This window comes from Staurois parvus, unplaced genomic scaffold (genome assembly GCF_062004578.1).
Source record: "Staurois parvus isolate SC_StPar_1 unplaced genomic scaffold, SC_StPar_1.0 ptg000984l, whole genome shotgun sequence".
Lineage (NCBI taxonomy): Eukaryota > Metazoa > Chordata > Amphibia > Anura > Ranidae > Staurois > Staurois parvus.
In genome coordinates, this window is record NW_028318780.1 from 696,257 (window position 1) to 715,835 (window position 19,579).

The 19,579-nt window shown below is 45.7% G+C and overlaps 1 pseudogene; it reads left to right on the forward strand.

Moving 5' to 3' along the window:
* Positions 1–361: 361 nt before the first annotated feature.
* LOC149441444 (uncharacterized) lies at positions 362–14,528 on the forward strand (annotated as a pseudogene).
* Positions 14,529–19,579: the final 5,051 nt, after the last annotated feature.

Below are 19,579 nucleotides of genomic sequence, written 5' to 3' on the forward strand. Positions count from 1 at the left end.
TCCTAGCATGTTAGGGCCTCAAGAAATGAAATAGGCCATCAGTGCTTCAGGTGTGATCAATTTTCAATGATTGGTGCCATAGCTTGTAGACTCTATAACTTTCACACAGACTAATGCAGGCCATAGACGGGCCATTTATCGGCCGTTTTTTCGTCCGATAAACGAAACATCATTCGTTCGTTAAACCGACGTAACCACCAATTATTATGAAAATGGGACGACCAAGTCATAAAAAACATGACATATAACAGGAAATGTCATTTTTGACCTTTCAGACCCTCCCCCACTATACAGAGAGCCTGACGGAACGAACATCACAATTGTTTCGTACACACGAAAAATCTGTACATCTTGTATGAAAATGCCCAGCAACATTTCAAAAAGAAAAATTGCCATAATGGTGCTTGGCTTGGTAGCACTGGAGGAGCAAAAAAAGAAAAAAAAAAGGAAGAGCAGAGTATGGTCCAAAGACTGGCTTCTTCAACGGGCCATGTTTTACCACATGAACCTGCTTTCAAATTTAAAAGAAAACAATCCTGACAATTACAAAAATTATTTAAGAATATCACAGCAGTCATTTGAGCTCCTCCTAAACATGGTTGGACCACACATCAAAAAGACAGACTCTTGCATGCGCAAATCCATCAGCGCTGAGGAAAGACTCATAGCAACCCTCCGTTACCTAGCAACAGGAAGATCCTATGAAGACCTCAAGTTTTCAAACGGTATATAAGCACAGTCCTTGGGTAGGATAATCCCAGAAATGTGTGCAGCAATATCCAATGTGTTGAAAGATGACTATTTGAAGGTATTTATTATATAGAGATATATATGACTGAAAGATTAGAACTTTTTTTTAAACCAAACAGTTCTCTCCCCTTTCAGCTCCTGCACACTTCTTTGTATGTCTTTGCTTATCTGACCCATACAAACCAGTGTACTTACAGTGAAAAACACTCACAGTGTTTTTGCTTCCTATTAGCACTATAACACTGTAACACTATAACACTGTATTGTTGTCAATGGAGATATTTTTAGGACAACAAGTCAGTTCCCTCCAGTGTCAAAATGGCCTCCCCAGTCCTGCACTCCTGTTATAAGTCACTGATGCAATTCCAATTTTAATTTTTTTTTTAAAAATATCCATGATATTGATATGGATATTGCAATACCTATGTTCATTTCATATCAAAATTGTAAGTGTATTTATATTTATAGAACCATTCCCCCACCTTCATACCCCCCCCCCCCAAAAAAAACCACCAGTGATCAAAAATTAGCAAAAAAGACTCACTCAAAAATGTTACAACTATTTACAAGTTTATTGTTCAAATAACAGAAGAAAAGCAATCAATTTCAAATTTTTTACAGATCACATAACATATGTATCAACTGAACAATTTGTTTACAGATTTGTATAGTTATTATCCTGACTCCATGAACTGTGTAATTGTTCTGGCATATGCCAGTTTGGATTGCTTTGTGTGGCAGACACATGGGGTTGTGGGTCCCTAGCTAGAGTATGGATGGGCCTATTTTGTGATACATGGGGCATATCGTTATATTGGTTTGGTGTACTCTGTGATGGATGGGGATTATAACCTACAATTTTTGTATCATATGTAGCCTGTTCCCTTTGGCCAATGGCCTCCTCCCCGCATCCATCCCTCCACTCTCGGTTGCACTCCTGAATGCCCGATCGGTTTGCAACAAGCTCACCGCCATCCATGACCTCTTTATCTCCCACTCCCTCAACCTCCTAGCGGTCACTGAAACATGGATCCAAGCCACTGACTCCACCTCCCCTGCAGCACTCTCCTATGGAGGTCTCCTCTGGTCCCATTCACCCAGACCGAGCGGCCGTAGAGGTGGTGAGGTCGGTGTGTTCTTGTCAGCGCTGACCACCTTTCAGGTCCTCCCAAACCCCCCCTCTCTATCCTTCTCCTCCTTCGAGGCCCACGGCATCCGACTCTTCTCTCCCACCCCTCTGAGGATTGCAGTAATTTATCAGCCTCCTGGATCCGTATCCTGCTTCCTTGACGACTTTTCCACCTGGCTGCCCTTCTTCCTCTCCTCTGAGCTACCCACCATCATCCTTGGAGACTTTAATATCCCTATCAATGTCAACAATCCGGCTACATCCCAACTCCTCCACTTAACCTCTTCTTTTGCACTCACACAGTGCACACAGTCCTTCACCCACACCAATGGGAACATCCTGGACCTCGTTTTCTCCCATCTCTGCACCCTCCGCATCCTCACAAATACCCCTTTCCCTCTCTCTGACCACAACCTCATTACGTTCCCCGTATCCCCGTCTCATAACGCCTCCTCCCCCAAACGTCAAATCATCACCAGCCGTAACCTCCGCAACCTGAACCCAGCCCCTTTCCACTCTGCAGCTGACCGTCTGCACGACAGTATCCTTCCACTGTCATGCCCTGACCTGGCCACTACTGTGTACAACGACTCACTGTCAGCTGCCTTAGACTCCTTAGCACCCCTAACCACACGTAGCCTTAGACCCCAACCACTTCAACCCTGGCAGAACGACCACACTAAAAATTAAACGACGCAGTCGTGCGCTGGAGCGATTATGGTGCAAAACCAGATCGCCTTGAGCGTTCTCCCTCTACAAATCTGCCTTCCTCACCTACACCTCCTCCCCCCATGCCGCCAAACAAGCCTACTTTGTAACCCTTATCAACACCCTCTCCACCTGTCCTCGCCGGCTCCTCCGCTTTCAACTCCCTACTCTCCCCACCCCCACCCAGTACCTCACTCACCGCCCACGAGATTGCCAATCACTTCCAAAATAAGATTGACACAATCCGTAAGGTCATCGCTAATGCTCAACCTACCTCCCCACCTAGCCTCCCTCCTACCATAACCCCACCAACTCTCCCCTCCTCTGACCTCGCAACCGCCCTACCCCCCACCACACCTAACGTCCCGCACACTATAACCTCCCCAACACTCCGCTCCTTCAGCTTTGCTACCACTGAGGAGGTCACTAAGGTCTTCTCAGAAGCCCGCCTCACCACTTGCCCCCTTGACCCTGTCCCCACACAACTCCTCCGGTCACCCTCCTCCTCCATCCTATGCTTCCTTACCCACATCTTCAATCTCTCCCTCTCTACTGGCGCATTCCCCATTCCCCTCCCCCCTAAAGCACGCGCACATCACCCCCATACTCAAAAAACCTGCTGCCATTTACTTCCAAGCTCCTTGAGCGCTTAGTCTACAATCGCCTATGCGCCCACCTCACTGACAACAACCTCCTCGATCCACTACAGTCTGGCTTCCGTCCCCTACACTCCACCGAAACCGCCCTACTCAAAATCACTAATGATCTGCTAACCGCCAAAGCTAATGGCCACTACTCAGTCCTCTTACTCCTCGACCTTTCCGCGGCCTTCGACACAGTCGACCACCCCCTCCTCCTTAACAAACTACACTCCCTCGGCATCAGAGAGTCCGCTCTCTCCTGGCTCTCCTCCTATCTATCCCAACGGTCCTTCAGCGTTACCTATAATGCTACCACCTCCCCCTCTCTCCGCCTCTCTGTTGGGGTCCCCCAAGGCTCGGTCCTTGGGCCCCTTTTCTTTTCCATCTACACCTCCTCCCTCGGCAAACCGATACACTCCCATTAATAAATAACACAAAAAACAGCGCAAAAATTAAATAAATAAAAATAATCACATAAATAAATGTCCGTGCAAAAATATATATATAATATTTCAAACATAAGTCCTTATTAAAAAATTTTCAAAACAATGTTCCAAAATGTGCTTCCACCTAATCACCACGTGAAAAATAATATTGACCGCACTCACCAGATGGAGGTGAGTAATAAGCCTCATAGGATATAAGGGCTATTAAACAAGGCCTGTTATTTTATTGAAACATGTGAGTGTCCTTATTCTATCGATTTATATGGTATTGAGTGGCAGTATTACACTATGTAGCCTTTCTTTCCTTGCACACTATTGAGGATTCCATGGAGAAGTAGAGTGGAGTCGATTGCTGTATCTAAGCAGGGTGAAGGCGATTTGAGTTCCTCCTGAGGGGCTATAGGATCCCTTATATCCTATGAGGCTTATTACTCACCTCCATCTGGTGAGTGTGGTCAGTATTATTTTTCACGTGGTGATTAGGTGGAAGCACATTTTGGAACATTGTTTTGAAAATCCTTTTGGGAAAATAAGGACTTATGTTTTAAATATTATATATATATTTTTGCACGGACATTTATTTATGTGATTATTTTTATTTATTTAATTTTTGCGCTGTTTTTTTGTGTTATTTATTATTGGTGGTTTTCCCTGGTGCACAGCTGCATAATTGTATACTTTCTTTGATCGGCACTGGGATTTTTTTAGTTTGTTTGTGATACACTCCCATGGCTTCAACTATCACCTCTACGCCGATGACACGCAAATTTACCTCTCCACCCCTCGCCTCACCCCTTCAGTCTCCGCCCGTATCACCCACCTACTGAACGACATATCAGACTGGACAGATTTCCTCAAATTGATCCTTTCCAAAACCGAGCTCCCGATTTTCCCCCCAGCCCGTGCCCCCACCCTCTCCATTACGACCAACAATGCCACCATCAGTCCCATCCCACAAGCCAAAGTCCTAGGTGTCACTCTAGACTCAAACCTGTCCTTCCAACCCCATGTCCAATCGTTGGCAATCTCATGCAGGCTCCACCTCCGCAACATCTCCAAAATACGCTCCCTTATTATCTCACGTCTGGACTTCTTCAACTCCCTTCTCACCGGCCTACCTCATCGTAGACTCTCCCCGCTTAAGTCTATCCTGATGTCGGGGATCGCCGCAGCGCTGGGCTCGGTGCAGGCGCAGTGCACCGCCCTGTGCAGGGACGTGGGCACTGGGACCTGGCCGACCGCGGCAATCGCGGGGGCGTGCCTAGCACCAATGACAGCGCAGGGCAGGATATTTAAATGGCCCTGAGCTGTCATTCAGTGCCTTCTGGTCTCCTTGTATCCTGTGAACCTGTGAATAGTGAGTTGCTGACCCGGATTGTGCCCTGACCTTGCTGTTTTCTCCTGTCCTGACCCTTGCTTGCCTGACCTCTCTCCTGGATGCCCCCTATTGGACCTGACCTGCTGTTGCTGACCTGGCGTGTGACCCGACTATTCTCTGCCCGCTGCTTTGTACCGCACCGTCCCCATAGTTACCGACCCGGCCTGCCTGACTTTGCACTTGCTCAGCCATCCATCCCTCTCAACAGGGTCTCCAGACCTCCTCATATCAGGCTCTCTCCCGTGGGAGCCCCTGGCGAATACCCCTACCACTGACGGGTATCCTCAGTAGTCACGACCTGGTCTCGGGGTGCTCCAAGTCCATCCCCACCATCAGGGGCTCTGGTGAACAAGTACTCTGGGGCTTAGACTCCGTACGCTGGGGACACCTGATCAGTGGAGTGCTAGTGGTACCGCCGGGCGGTCCCTTACAGTACCAGAAGGCCATGACTGAGCCTAGAGGAGGGCCTTCCCTGCTAGAGGAAATTTGCAGGCACTTATCTAATTTGACGCAGGCCGTAACGGCCCTGCAGGACAGATGTATGCAGCTGGAGAATCGCTTCCAGACTTGCTCTATATCTGACCCTGCTCCACAGGCCCCGGTTTCTGCACCCCCGGCTGTGAGCTCATGAGCCAGCCTCAGGGGCTTCCTCTCCGCTTCCTATGGCAGAACCCCGAGTACCCTTACCGGAGCGTTTTCACGGAGACCGTACACGCTTCCGGTCATTCCGCGAATCCTGTCTCCTGTTCTGTGAGCTACAACCCCGTACCTTTCTGACCGAAGTTGTGAAAGTGGGATTCGTCATCTCACTATTGCAGGGTGAACCCCAGGATTGGGCCCATCGGTTAAGGGGAAACAATGACCCTCATCTGGGATCGGTCAGTAGTTTTTTTGAAGCGATGGCCATCCTGTACGATGACCCACAGCGGGCGGCCTCTGCCGAAGCGACCTTATACAGTCAGGTCCATAAATATTGGGACATCGACACAATTCTAACATTTTTGGCTCTATACATCACCACAATGGATTTGAAATGAAACGAACAAGATGTGCTTTAACTGCAGACTGTCAGCTTTAATTTGAGAGTATTTACAAATCAGGTGAACGGTGTAGGAATTACAACAGTTTGCATATGTGCCTCCCACTTGTTAAGGGACCAAAAGTAATGGGACAGAATAATAATCATAAATCATAAATCAGACTTTCACTTTTTAATACTTGGTTGCAAATCCTTTGCAGTCAATTACAGCCTGAAGTCTGGAACGCATAGGCATCACCAGACGCTGGGGTTCATCCCTGGTGATGCTCTGCCAGGCCTCTACTGCAACTGTCTTCAGTTCCTGCTTGTTCTTGGGGCATTTTCCCTTCAGTTTTGTCTTCAGCAAGTGAAATGCATGCTCAATCTGATTCAGGTCAGGTGATTGACTTGGCCATTGCATAACATTCCACTTCTTTCCCTTAAAAAACTCTTTGGTTGCTTTTGCAGTATGCTTTGAGTCATTGTCCATCTGCACTGTGAAGCGGCGTCCAAAGAGTTCTGAAGCATTTGGCTGAATATGAGCAGATAATATTGCCCGAAACACTTCAGAATTCATCCTGCTGCTTTTGTCAGCAGTCACATCATCAATAAATACAAGAGAACCAGTTCCATTGGCAGCCATACATGCCCACGCCATGACACTACCACCACCATGCTTCACTGATGAGGTGGTATGCTTAGGATCATGAGCAGTTCCTTTCCTTCTCCATACTCTTCTCTTCCCATCACTCTGGTACAAGTTGATCTTGGTCTCATCTGTCCATCTGATGTTGTTCCAGAACTGTGAAGGCTTTTTTAGATGTCGTTTGGCAAACTCTAATCTGGCCTTCCTGTTTTTGAGGCTCACCAATGGTTTACAGCTTGTGGTGAACCCTCTGTATTCACTCTGGTGAAGTCTTCTCTTGATTGTTGACTTTGACACACATACACCTACCTCCTGGAGAGTGTTCTTGATCTGGCCAACTGTTGTGAACGGTGTTTTCTTTATCAGGGAAAGAATTCTTCGGTCATCCACCACAGTTGTTTTCCGTGGTCTTCCGGGTCTTTTGGTGTTGCTGAGCTCACCGGTGTGTTCCTTCTTTTTAAGAATGTTCCAAGCAGTTGTTTTGGCCACGCCTAATATTTTTGCTATCTCTCTGATGGCTTTGTTTTGTTTTTTCAGCCTAATGATGGCTTGCTTTACTGATAGTGACAGCTCTTTGGATCTCATCTTGAGAGTTGACAGCAACAGATTCCAAATGCAAATAGCACACTTGAAATGAACTCTGGACCTTTTATCTGCTCATTGTAATTGGGATAATGAGGGAATAACACACACCTGGCCATGGAACAGCTGAGAAGCCAATTGTCCCATTACTTTTGGTCCCTTAACAAGTGGGAGGCACATATGCAAACTGTTGTAATTCCTACACCATTCACTTGATTTGGATGTAAATACCCTCAAATTAAAGCTGATAGTCTGCAGTTAAAGCACATTTTGTTTGTTTCATTTCAAATCCATTGTGGTGGTGTATAGAGCCAAAAATGTTAGAATTGTGCCGATGTCAGAATATTTATGGACCTGACTGTATACGCTCCAACAGGGCCGGCGGGCGGCAGAGGAATACGCCTCTGATTTCAGGCGTTGGATGGGGGACACACGCTGGAACGAGTTTGCTCTACTGCACCAGTTCCGTATGGGGCTGTCCGATCCCTTGAAAGATGAGCTGGCCCGGGTGGAGGTTCCCAAATCCTTAGAAGACCTCATTACCCTGATAATTAAAATAGACCGAAGACTGCGGGAACGCAGGTTTGAGAGGTCCGGCCAGGGTTGCGGAAATACCTGGGTCCATTCCAAGGCCCCAGCCAACCAACTAGACCAAGCGTCCAGAACCTACCGCCAGGAGATGTTCCATAACCTATGCAGCTAGGCCTGGCGTGGCCTAAATTATCACCAGAGGATCCCAGAACCTCTGCCTCTACTGTGGTGAAGCTGGTCATATGGTACGATCCTGCCCTCAGAAAATGAGTAAGTGCACCTCTTCTTCTTTGTCTATTAGCAATATCAGTCTTTCTCAATACTTAGTGGTGCCCCTCTCCTTTCAGCTTCCAGAAAGGACTGTGGAGGTGACAGCCATAGTTGATCCGGGGGCATGCAGCTGTTTTCTGGATTTAGACTTTGCTCGCCAGCAGGGTATTCCCCTCCAATCCAGAAAGAAGGGCTTCAACATATTTTTGGCCGATGGTTCCCAGATAAAATCAGGGGTAGTTAATCAGGAAACTCCCCCCATCGCCACTACCATTGCCAACCAACACCAGGAATTCCTCCGCCTGGATGCTATTGCGTCACCTCTTTTTCCAGTCATTTTGGGGCTCCCATGGTTACGGGCCCATAACCCCCAATTTGACTGGGAAACCGGGTTAATCTCGTTCCCTTCCCCATACTGTCGGGAACATTGTCGCACTTCGGGCCCCGTGGGGCCCCGGGTTCTCCTATGCTCCGAAGGAGACTCTGATTTAAAGCAGGTTATTCCCGCAGTCTATCATGGATTCCTGGATGTATTCAGTAAACGGGGAGCAGATACTCTGCCCCCCCACCGCCCGTATGACTGTCCCATCGACCTGTTACCGGGCTCTGAGATTCCTTTTGGGCGAATTTTCCCCCTATCTGAGCTTGAATTGGGGGCCCTAAAGGAATATATTGAGGACAGTCTCCAGAAGGGGTTCATCCGTCCCTCCCACTTCCCCAGCAGGGGCGGGAATCTTCTTCATGGAAAAGAAAGACAAATCCCTGAGACCATGTATTGATTACCGGGAGCTGAACAGGGTCACGATCAAAAATCGTTACCCATTGCCATTGGTACCAGAGTTGTTTCAGAGCCTAAAGGCTGTGGTTATATTCACGAAACTTGATTTAAGAGGGGCCTACAACCTGGTTCGCATAAGGGAGGGGGACGAGTGGAAAATGGCATTCCGTACCCGGTTTGGCCATTTTGAATACTTAGTCATGCCATTTGGGCTGTGCAATGCACCAGCCACCTTCCAACATTTTGTGAACGACATCTTCAGGGATTTTTTGGATATCTTTGTTATCGTCTATCTGGACGACATACTGATTTTCTCACCCTCCCTGGAGGATCACAGAATGCATGTGGCAAAGGTGTTGGAGCGGTTGCAGCAGCATGGGTTATATACCAAGGCGGATAAATGTTGTTTCGAGCAATCCAGCATTACGTTTCTAGGTCTGATTATCTCCACCACGGGGGTCGCAATGGACCCACAGAAGGTCTCTGCAATTTTAGATTGGCCTGAACCCACGGACAAAAAAGGCGTCCAACGGTTTATTGGGTTCGCAAACTTTTATCGAAAGTTCATCAAGAACTTCTCGGGTCTGGTCTCCCCCTGTCAGGGCTCCGGGTATGACCAGAGGTAGGTGAACTGACGCAGGGAACCGCAGGCTTCAGATATGTTATAAACAATATAATTTATTAATACTAACAATACAAAATGCAGTGCAATACTAAAACATAAACACAGTGCAAACGAACCAAACCAAACCACCCCAGATAACAATACATACAATGCAAGCGAAGTCAGGCAGGCCGGGTCAATAACAATCGGGCAGGTAGGAACAGGAGGAGCAGGCAGAGAGTAGTCAGGTCACGAGCCGGGTACAGCAACTAACGGGCAGGTAGGTACAGGGGGTCAGGCAGAGAATGGTCGGGGTCACAAGCCAGGGATCAAACAGGAGAAGTCAGCAGAGGTCAGGATCAGGCTGGGTCAGCAACAAGTCAGTCAGGCAGGAACAGGAATGCAGGTAACAAGATACAGGGGCCCATGGAAAAACACACACCAAGGCCCAGACTGCAGGTCTGGCCATCCCTTAAATACACCTCCGTAATCAGCTTCAGGTGTTTGGCTGAATGCAGGGTTGAGTCTCTGATTGCTGAGAGCACCCGCTGGCCAGCCCTGGTACTGCAGCCCACAAGGCAGGTGAGTCCCACCAATATTGGCAAGTCCATTCCTGACACCCCCATTACTCAACTAACCAAACTTGGAACCCGGTTCAGATGGACACCGGAGGCTCAGGAAGCCTTCGAAGCTTTGAAAAAGCTATTTACCTCGGCACCCATTCTGGGCCACCCGGACGCGGCCCTGCCCTACATCTTGGAGGTAGATGCATCAGAGAATGCGGTAGGGTCCATCCTGTCCCTGCGAAAGGGCACCAAGGAATTACTCCATCCCGTAGCATTCTTCTCGAGGAAACTCACCCCAGCCGAGAAGAATTACGATATCGGCGATCGAGAGCTGTTGGCTATCAAAGCAGCGTTAGAAGAATGGAGGTACCTGCTGGAAGGTGCCTCACACCGCATCTTGATATTCACAGATCATAAGAATTTGGAGTACCTGAGGACCGCCAAACGTTTACGCCCACAACAGGCGAGATGGGCATTGTTCTTCTCCAGGTTTAACTTTCACATCACATACAGGCCCGGATCTAAAAATACAAAGCCCAATGCGTTATCACATATGTACGAGGACTCCGAAGAAGAACTGGTACCGGACACTATCCTGTCTTCTGGGAATTTCTTGGCGCTCCAGGCGGACCTTCGTTCCAAGCTAATGGAGGCATCCCCGGCCACGTCAACCCCAGTTGGGGTGTCCCTCCAGAACAAGGGGGGACTCCTATGGAAGGAAGATTTAATCATGGTACCTGAGGAAGTCCGAACCCTGGTTTTGGGACATTGCCATGATCACCCGATGGCAGGACACTTTGGCCCAGCCAAGACTCTGGAGCTTCTCCAACGCTCTTTTTGGTGGCCAAACATGGCTAAGGATTGCAAGTGCTATGTGAGATCCTGTACCATCTGCCAGAAAAGCAAACCATCGAGGAGCAAAGCTTGGGGGCTGTTGCGGCCTTTGCCGATTCCCGAACGGCCTTGGCAGAGGATCGCAATGGACTTCATAGTCGAGTTCCCACCATCACAAGACCACACAGCAATCCTTGTGGTCGTTGATCGCTTATCCAAGATGGCCCACTTCGTACCATTAAGGAAGACTCCGTCAGCAGCCGAGACGGCGCGAATATTTATCCGGGAGATCGTTAGACTACATGGAGTTCCAAAGGACATTGTCTCTGATCGAGGGGTCCAATTTACATCTAGATTTTGGAGGGCTCTGTGCAAGGCCCTGGATATCAAGTTATCCCTCTCCTCTGCGTTCCACCCTCAGACCAACGGTCAGACCGAGAGGACTAACCAGACCCTGCAGCAATACTTGCGTTGCTACACGTCTTTCCTTCAGGATGATTGGTTGCCACTCTTACCCTTGGCGGAATTCGCTTACAACAACGCAAGCCATTCAGCAACAGGGCAGTCCCCATTCTTTTCTAATTACGGGTTTCACCCTGTCTTTCTCCCTGATTTGGTCTCGGAATGCCCAGTCCCGGCAACACAGGATGCATTAACCTTTTTCTCCTCTAACAACAAAGTACTACAGAAAGCCATCGCTCGGGCCCAAGAGGACAATAAGAATGCGTTTAACAAGAAACGAAGAGGGAATCTGGTGTTGCGGCCTAGGGAGAAGGTATGGTTGGCTACAACCAATTTGAAGATGCTATGTCCCTCGAAAAAATTGGGACCTAAATTTGTGGGGCCTTTTCGGGTAAAGCGGATGATCAACGAGGTGGCATATGAGCTTATCCTTCCTGACACATTCAAAATTCATCCGGTCTTCCACGTGTCCTTGCTTAAACCAGTGATTCCAGGTGCCTTCCCAGAACGAGAATCCAGACCTCCGGAGGCCATAACTGTCTTAGGACAAGAGGAATTTAAGGTGGAAACAATCTTAAAGTGCCGAAGGAGGGGGGGCCAGACCCAAGTCCTAATTAAATGGAAGGGCTATGGTCCCGAGGACAATTCCTGGGAACCAGCTCATAATGTCCATGCACCTAGACTCGTCCGGGAGTTTCTTCGTGATCACCCGTGGTAGAGAGATCGGGTGGGCATCCGGAGGTTGCCCGTAGGGGGGGACAATGTCGGGGATCGCCACAGCGCTGGGCTCGGTGCAGGCGCAGTGCACCACCCTGTGCAGGGACGCGGGCACTGGGACCTGGCCGACCGCGGCAATCGAGTTCATGCATGCGAGGTAGAGACCGCGGGCGCACGCCTGGCACCAATGACAGCGCAGGGCAGGATATTTAAATGGCCCTGAGCTGTCATTCAGTGCCTTCTGGTCTCCTTGTATCCTGTGAATAGTGAGTTGCTGACCCGGATTGTGCCCTGACCTTGCTGTTTTCTCCTGTCCTGACCCTTGCTTGCCTGACCTCTCTCCTGGATGCCCCCTATTGGACCTGACCTGCTGTTGCTGACCTGGCGTGTGACCCTGACTATTCTCTGCCCGCTGCTTTGTACCGCACCGTCCCCATAGTTACCGACCCGGCCTGCCTGACTTTGCACTTGCTCAGCCATCCATCCATCTATCCATCCATCCCTCTCAACGGGGTCTCCAGACCTCATATCAGGCTCTCTCCCGTGGGAGCCCCTGGCGAATACCCCTACCACTGACGGGTATCCTCAGTAGTCACGACCTGGTCTCGGGGGGAACAAGTACTCTGGGGCTTAGACTCCGTACGCTGGGGACGCCTGCTCAGTGGAGTGCTAGTGGTACCGCCGGGCGGTCCCTTACATCTGAACTCAGCGGCCAGACTCATCCACCTTACCAACTGCTCCGCTTCTGCCACGCCCCTCTGTCATTCCCTCCACTGGCTCCCGATTGGCCAGCACATTACATTCAAACTACTAACACAGACAGACAAAGCCATTCATATCGCTGCCCCAAACTACCTCACCGACCTGATACCCAAATACCACCCAACCCGTAATCTTCGTTCCTCACAAGACCTCCTACTTTCTAGCGCCCTGGTCTCCACTTCCCACGCCCGACTGCAGGACTTCTCCAGGACTTCCCCCATCCTCTGGAACTCACTACCCCAATCCATCAGACTGTCACCTACCCTCCTCACCTTTAGGCACACCCTGAAAATCCACCTCTTCAGGGAAGCCTACCCCGCCCTCACCTAACAGCCGATCTCCTCCATTCCTCCTACCACTCCACCCCCCACAGCCACTTCCTCCTGTACCACTATCCCCTTCCTCTTAGATTGTAAGCTCGAAACAGCAGGGCCCTTGAATCCCTTGTGTTTTGTTTTTTGTTACTGTATTGTCTCATGTTCTGTCCCCCACTATAATGTACAGCGCTGAGCAAACCTTTTAGCGCTATATAAATACTGCATAATAATAATAATATAAATTAGGGGGTCAATGATTTTCCTTTGTTGTTGGCTCATCCTGCGCAGTTTGTGGGCAATATGTTTTGCAAATACATCGCACTCGTCCTCCTTTTCAGCCAGGGCAGCAGATGCTTGTCGCAAGAAATTTGTCGTGTCATATTCACTTGCTCTTCTTTTTTTCCCTCTGTTAACCGGCAATGCTGGGCTGGGTCTTTCTAGTGTAGCTTCACTTTCCTATAACAAAAAAGTAGTGAAAATATGTTTAATGTTCCAGAAACACACATTAAAAATTTTTATCTTTTACAGTTTCCAAGTAGCGCTCAAGAATGGCTGCAGACCAACAAATAATTTCAAGACCTTTGGAACTTTCCGAACTGTGGCGGTGCCATAGATGGCAAATGTGCACATCACACCACCTGCACATTCTGGATCATACTACTACAATTACAAAGGCTTCTTCAGCATCATCCTGTTGGCCAATGTAAATGCAAAATATGAATTCCTCTATCTTGATATTGGAAAAAATGGCCGGAATTCTGATGTTATGGAGCATACAGAATTCCTCCAAAGAATGAAGGGTGGACTTCTAAATCTTCCCACATTAGCTGAGACAGTTGAAGGACTTAATTTTGTCTTTGTTTTAGATGATGCGTTTTCTTTGAATGATCATATGTTGAAACCATTTCCATGGAGAAATATGACTCATGAACAAAAAGTGTTCAACTACCGGCTGTCAAGAGCAAGGTGCATTGTTGAAAATGCATTTGGTATAATGGTAAGTCTGTTCCACATTTTCCACACTCCCATCAATGTGGACATAGACACAATTTATGTATTTGTGGAGAGCTGCTGCTTGCTACATAATTTTCTGAGGTATACTACCATGGCCTATATGTCACCAGTATCACTGGATAGAGAAGATATCTTAAGTGGTGAACTTCTGCTTGGAGAATGAAGAAATGATAATGGTGGCCTAGAAAATTGGGCTCGTGCACGACCTGTTTTGATAACAATGACAGCACGTCGAAACCGTTATTATTTTGTGGGGAATGGTGCAGTGTCTTGGCAGGATAATGTGGTGTAAATATATATAATACATCTGAATTGATGATGCTGTGCATGCGTAACATTTGTATGTGTGTATATAACTATTAAATATATTTGGGAGTTTTGTGGTCAGTGCTTTAATTGTACATTTTCAGGTTACATATGTTTATACATTGCAAAGATAGATGTTTTACTTCAATTACCTGTGTCTCTGGGATCTCAAGATCCAACTGCGATTGTGGTGACAACGATGCATCATCTGAGGGACCAGGCATCAAAGAGCAATGTGACTCTCTTGGAACATCCGAGTCAGTCAAGAAGAGCAGGCTCTGAAAGTACCATAACCGTGGCACGTACACGCCATCTGCCCCTGCAACAGATTTTTTAGAACTTTCAATTTTATTCAGTTCCTTTTTGAAGACTGTGTTCAGGTTGGCTATCTTGTTCTTCACGTAAAGCTCAAGAGCCTGTGAGCAAACAGATTTACATAATTTGATCAATTTTTTGAAAGCCTCATCACGCAGCAATCTATTTGAGTACTCCTTCGATTTCACCTTCCACAGACATGGCATTTCTCTAAACATGTCAATGAACTGAGGTAAAAAAGCGGCTGAAGTGAATTTATGTGCCATTGCTGTAAAAAAAAACGCAAAACACATGTATAAAATGCTGTCAAAGTATATTTAGAAAAAAATAAATAAATTAACATAGCACATTATGCTGTTGCTGTTAATAATAGCAATGGTAGACAGCATAATGCACATAGGAAAGGAAGGCCTTTAAACAAAATGTTGTATAAGTAATAAACATTTTGGAAACATGAAGTACCTGTATGAAATGCTGATATGCAGTAGTGTTGGTTTTGTCGTTTTGTCTGACCAAATTCGTATTTTCGAAGAAATATCGCCAAAATGTCGTTCTCACAAGTCTCCTCTCTCACAAGCAGCGTTCGTTCTTAAATAAAAACGTTCCCGCCAAAGAAATGACGTGCTTGGCTGGCGCCTTTTCACACTATAAACTCCGCCTCTCCTTCCTCGCTCTCTTTGTGGGGACAAGATGGAGGCGCAACAAGACAACAGTACAGCCAGTGTGAGTGATCATGATGGCTCAGTGCAGCAGCTGGAGACTGGCAGATCCAAAAAGAGAAAGGCCAGCAATATGTCATTAGATGAGATGGTTGAGATGGTGAGAATCCTGCTCCGGAAGGAAGACTCCCCTTTTGAGACTGGACCAGCAAGGCTGCACTCCACTCTCTGAAACAGACGCTGTTGGTGCATCTCCTATCGCTGCAAATCTACATTTAAAATGAACTGCCAGGTGTGTCAGAGAGTGTGGTGTTGTTTGCAGAGTTGTGGGCACTGAGAACAGGGGACCTGAAACAGTGGCTTCTTCGGGGTGTTGCTACAAAAGGGCCTCATCACAGGAGAAAGGTGCCCTATCAGTCCTCGTCAACAAGCTGATCCACCTGGCGACTATAAGAAGTTACTTTTACCACTTATCCCTCACCTGATTGGCGAGGAAGAGCTCGCTGCAAGTGGAAATCTCCCCCACAGCAATCCACCAATTGGTGACAGAGGGCTCACAGAGAGTCCTATGTGCTATGCTGGTATCTCTCTTGCATGCGGTCTCTGTCGATGCTTTAAACGTAACAGATCCCCTTGCTAGAAGCTCAATACAGAAAAGTTACGATCTCACAAAATACCTGGAACACCAACTTCGCTCACTTGCTGGACCATATCTGCTTTAAGGTGGATATCCAGTGCTGCTGATTTGCTGTGAAGCCTGGTGTAGTTAATGCCAAGGAGCTGTCCCATTTTGTTGTGAGGGTCCCTACTGAGAGGTCTGGAGTCTGTATCCAGGGTGTACGAGAAGTGCCTTATCCCCATCGGTTCTTAGATGACCACCAGTGCCCTTCTGAATATCATTTATATGCACAATTTGGTTGTGCGTCTGGTGAGTGCAAGCATACCTCTTTTATCTTATCCACAAGAAGTCAGGAGCACTATATTTATGCAATTCCAGTGAGAAGCGACCAATATTCCCATACACTGGATGATATAAGCACTTTTAAGGAAAAGTTTATTCATGGACTGCTATATGTTTATGATGTGCGTTAATGAAACTGATATTCGTCCAATATAGGACGACACACTACTGTCACTTTGTTGCGCTCAATATCAGTGCTTTAAATATCACTTGTCACTTTATATTGCAACTTATGTCAAATACCCTGGTTTTATTTGTGTTTTTAGTGCTGCAATTTTGATATAGATGATTTCAAGCATTTAAAGGTTTTTTCCTTTAGCAAGCTGCATCTATTTATTTAATAAGTCTAAATAAGCGCTCGCTTGTTTATCATTTTATGTAGTGCATGCACCTGCCTATTTGGATACAACTGAAAATGTTGTATAGGTTTGACCTCATATTATATGGTTTTTAGTAAATCTTAAGCAAAATTTGCAAGAAAATATATGTATAATGTATGCCAAGCCTATACAATGTGATTGTACACATTTTATCATGATGGAGATTTTGTTCACTTACAGTATGCCTTGTACATCGACGGTCTATGTAACACATGTAACATTTGTCTGAATATTTTTCTAAAAATATATGTACACAATGTAAAGTTTGAATACTGTTCTATTTTAAACAAAAAAAAGCAGAATATTTATACCAAAAAATAGAATATTTATGCAAACAGTAAAATATTTTTGATAAAAAGTAACCTTAAAAGTATAAACTTTTTGATAGGTCAAAAAATATTTCAATAAAGCAGTGCTGCTTGAAAAGATCTGACTATTTTCATTTTTTTTATATCTGAAGGAAATATTTGTGTTTATTTGTTTATTTCACTATTTTGGGTGTTAATATTTGGATAATGGTTAATATATGGTGAGAATGGACATAAATTAATGTGACTTTGTGGGGGATTCTTCAAACAGTTTAGCACAGAGTAATAACCATAGCAAATGCATGTGCTGTTCATCACACCCAGGAAGCTGTACATTTATTCACACACAGGAAGCCATCTAATAATGTTTTGTTGACATTAAACAGCTTTTAACCTTGTCCCGGAAAAGAAATTTAGTACAGGCTTCCTTTTCTTAACAGGTCACGGCTTATGCGCATATTTTTTTCGTAAAAACGATCGTATGATTTAACCATCATTGATGTGAAAATCTGTCGTTTTTCACGAATTTTCCAACATGACCAATAATCCAAAAGAGGAGAAAATGCGAAAAAACGGCCGTCGATATTAACCCACTAATAGTGCAAAAATATTCAGATTATTCTTTCGGATGAAAAATTGGACGATTTTCGACCCGTCTATGGCCGGCATAAATACACCGCGTTCCAAATTATTATGCAAATTCTATTTAAGTGTCACAAAGATTAAATATTTTGTTTTTCAGTTTAACTCATGCATGGCATTGTGTGTCAGGGCTCTTTTGATCACTGAAAACAATCTCGGACACTTGTGATAATTAGAGTGGCAGGTGAGCCCAATTTAAGGAAAAACTACTAAAGGAGGGTGTTCCACATTATTAAGCAGAGCACCATTTTCAAGCAATATGGGGAAGAAAAAGGATCTCTCTGCTACAGAAAAGAGTGAAATAGTTCAATGCCTTGGATGAGGTATGAAATCATTAGATATTTCACGAAAACTTAAGCGTGATGATCGCACTATTAAGAGATTTGCAGCTGATTCAGAGCACAGACGGGTTCATGCAGATAAAGGCACATTGAGGTAGATTTCTGCCAGATCCATACATCGGATCAAGAGAGCAGCTTCTAAAATACCATTACATAGCAGCAAACAGATATTTGAAGCTGCTGGTGCCTCTGGAGTCCCACGGACATCAAGGTGTAGAGTCCTCCAGAGTCTTGCAACTGTGCATAAACCTTCTATTCGGCCACCAATAACCAATGCTCACAAGCAGAAAGGGCTGCATTGGGCAGAAAAATACATGAAGACTAATTTTCAAACAGTCCTGTTCACTGATGAATGCCGTGGAACCCTGGATGGTCCAGATGGATAGAGTAGTGGATGGTTGGTGGATGGCCACCCTGTTCCAACAAGGCTGCGACATCAGCAAGGCGGATGGTGGAGTCATGTTTTGGGCTGGAATCATGGGAACAGAGCTGGCCGGCCCCTTTAGGGTCCCCGAAGGTGTAAAGATGACCTCTGCAAAGTATGTGGAGTTTATGACTGACCACTTTCTTCCCTGGTACAGAAGGAAGAACTATGCTTTCCGTAATATAATCATCTTCATGCATGACAATGCACCATCTCATGCTGCAAAGAATACCTCTGCATCAATGGCTGTTATGGGGATAAAAGGAGAGAAAGTCATGGTGTGGCCTCCATCCTCCCCTGACTTCAATCCTATTGAGAACCTTTGGAGCATCCTCAAGCAAAAGATCTATGAGGGTGGGAGGTAGTTTACATCCAAACAGCAGCTCTGGGAGGCTTTTCTGACATCTTGCAAACAAATTCAAGCAGAAACTGTCCAAAAACTCACAAGTTCAATGGATGCAAGACTTGTGAAGCTGCTATCAAATAAGGGGTCCTATGCTACAATGTAACGTGACCTGTTAAAATGTTTAAAAAGTTAAAATGTTGTTAAAAGTTTGATTGAAATAGCTTTTGATTTCAGTAAATATGCTGCAAACACAACAAATGACAATTTTCAGTTCTTTACAACCTATAAAGTGTTTTGAAACTTACTGTGCGTAATAATTTGGAACAGTGCATTGTAAGTTTTTTATGTTTAAAAAAAATACTGTTATCATTAGGAGGTTTGTTCAATAAAATTTGAATTGTACTCTTAATAGTTGATAACATGAGAATTATGCTGACTGTTATTTACATCAATTATTTAGGTAAATGAGAAAAATATAATTTGCATAATAATTTGGAACACGGTGTAATATACACTGATTTAAGTTTTTTTTTTACCAAAGTTATGTAGCAGTATAAGTTTTTGCCTAAATTTATGAAGAAAAATTACTTAATAGCAAGATTTTATAATACAAACAAAGAAAACCTTATTTTTTTCTAAATTTTTTGGTCTTTTTTCATTTATAGTGCAAAAAAACCCAGGGGTGATTACCACCAAAGGAAAGCTCTATTTGTGTGAAAAAAATTATAAAAATTTCATATGGGT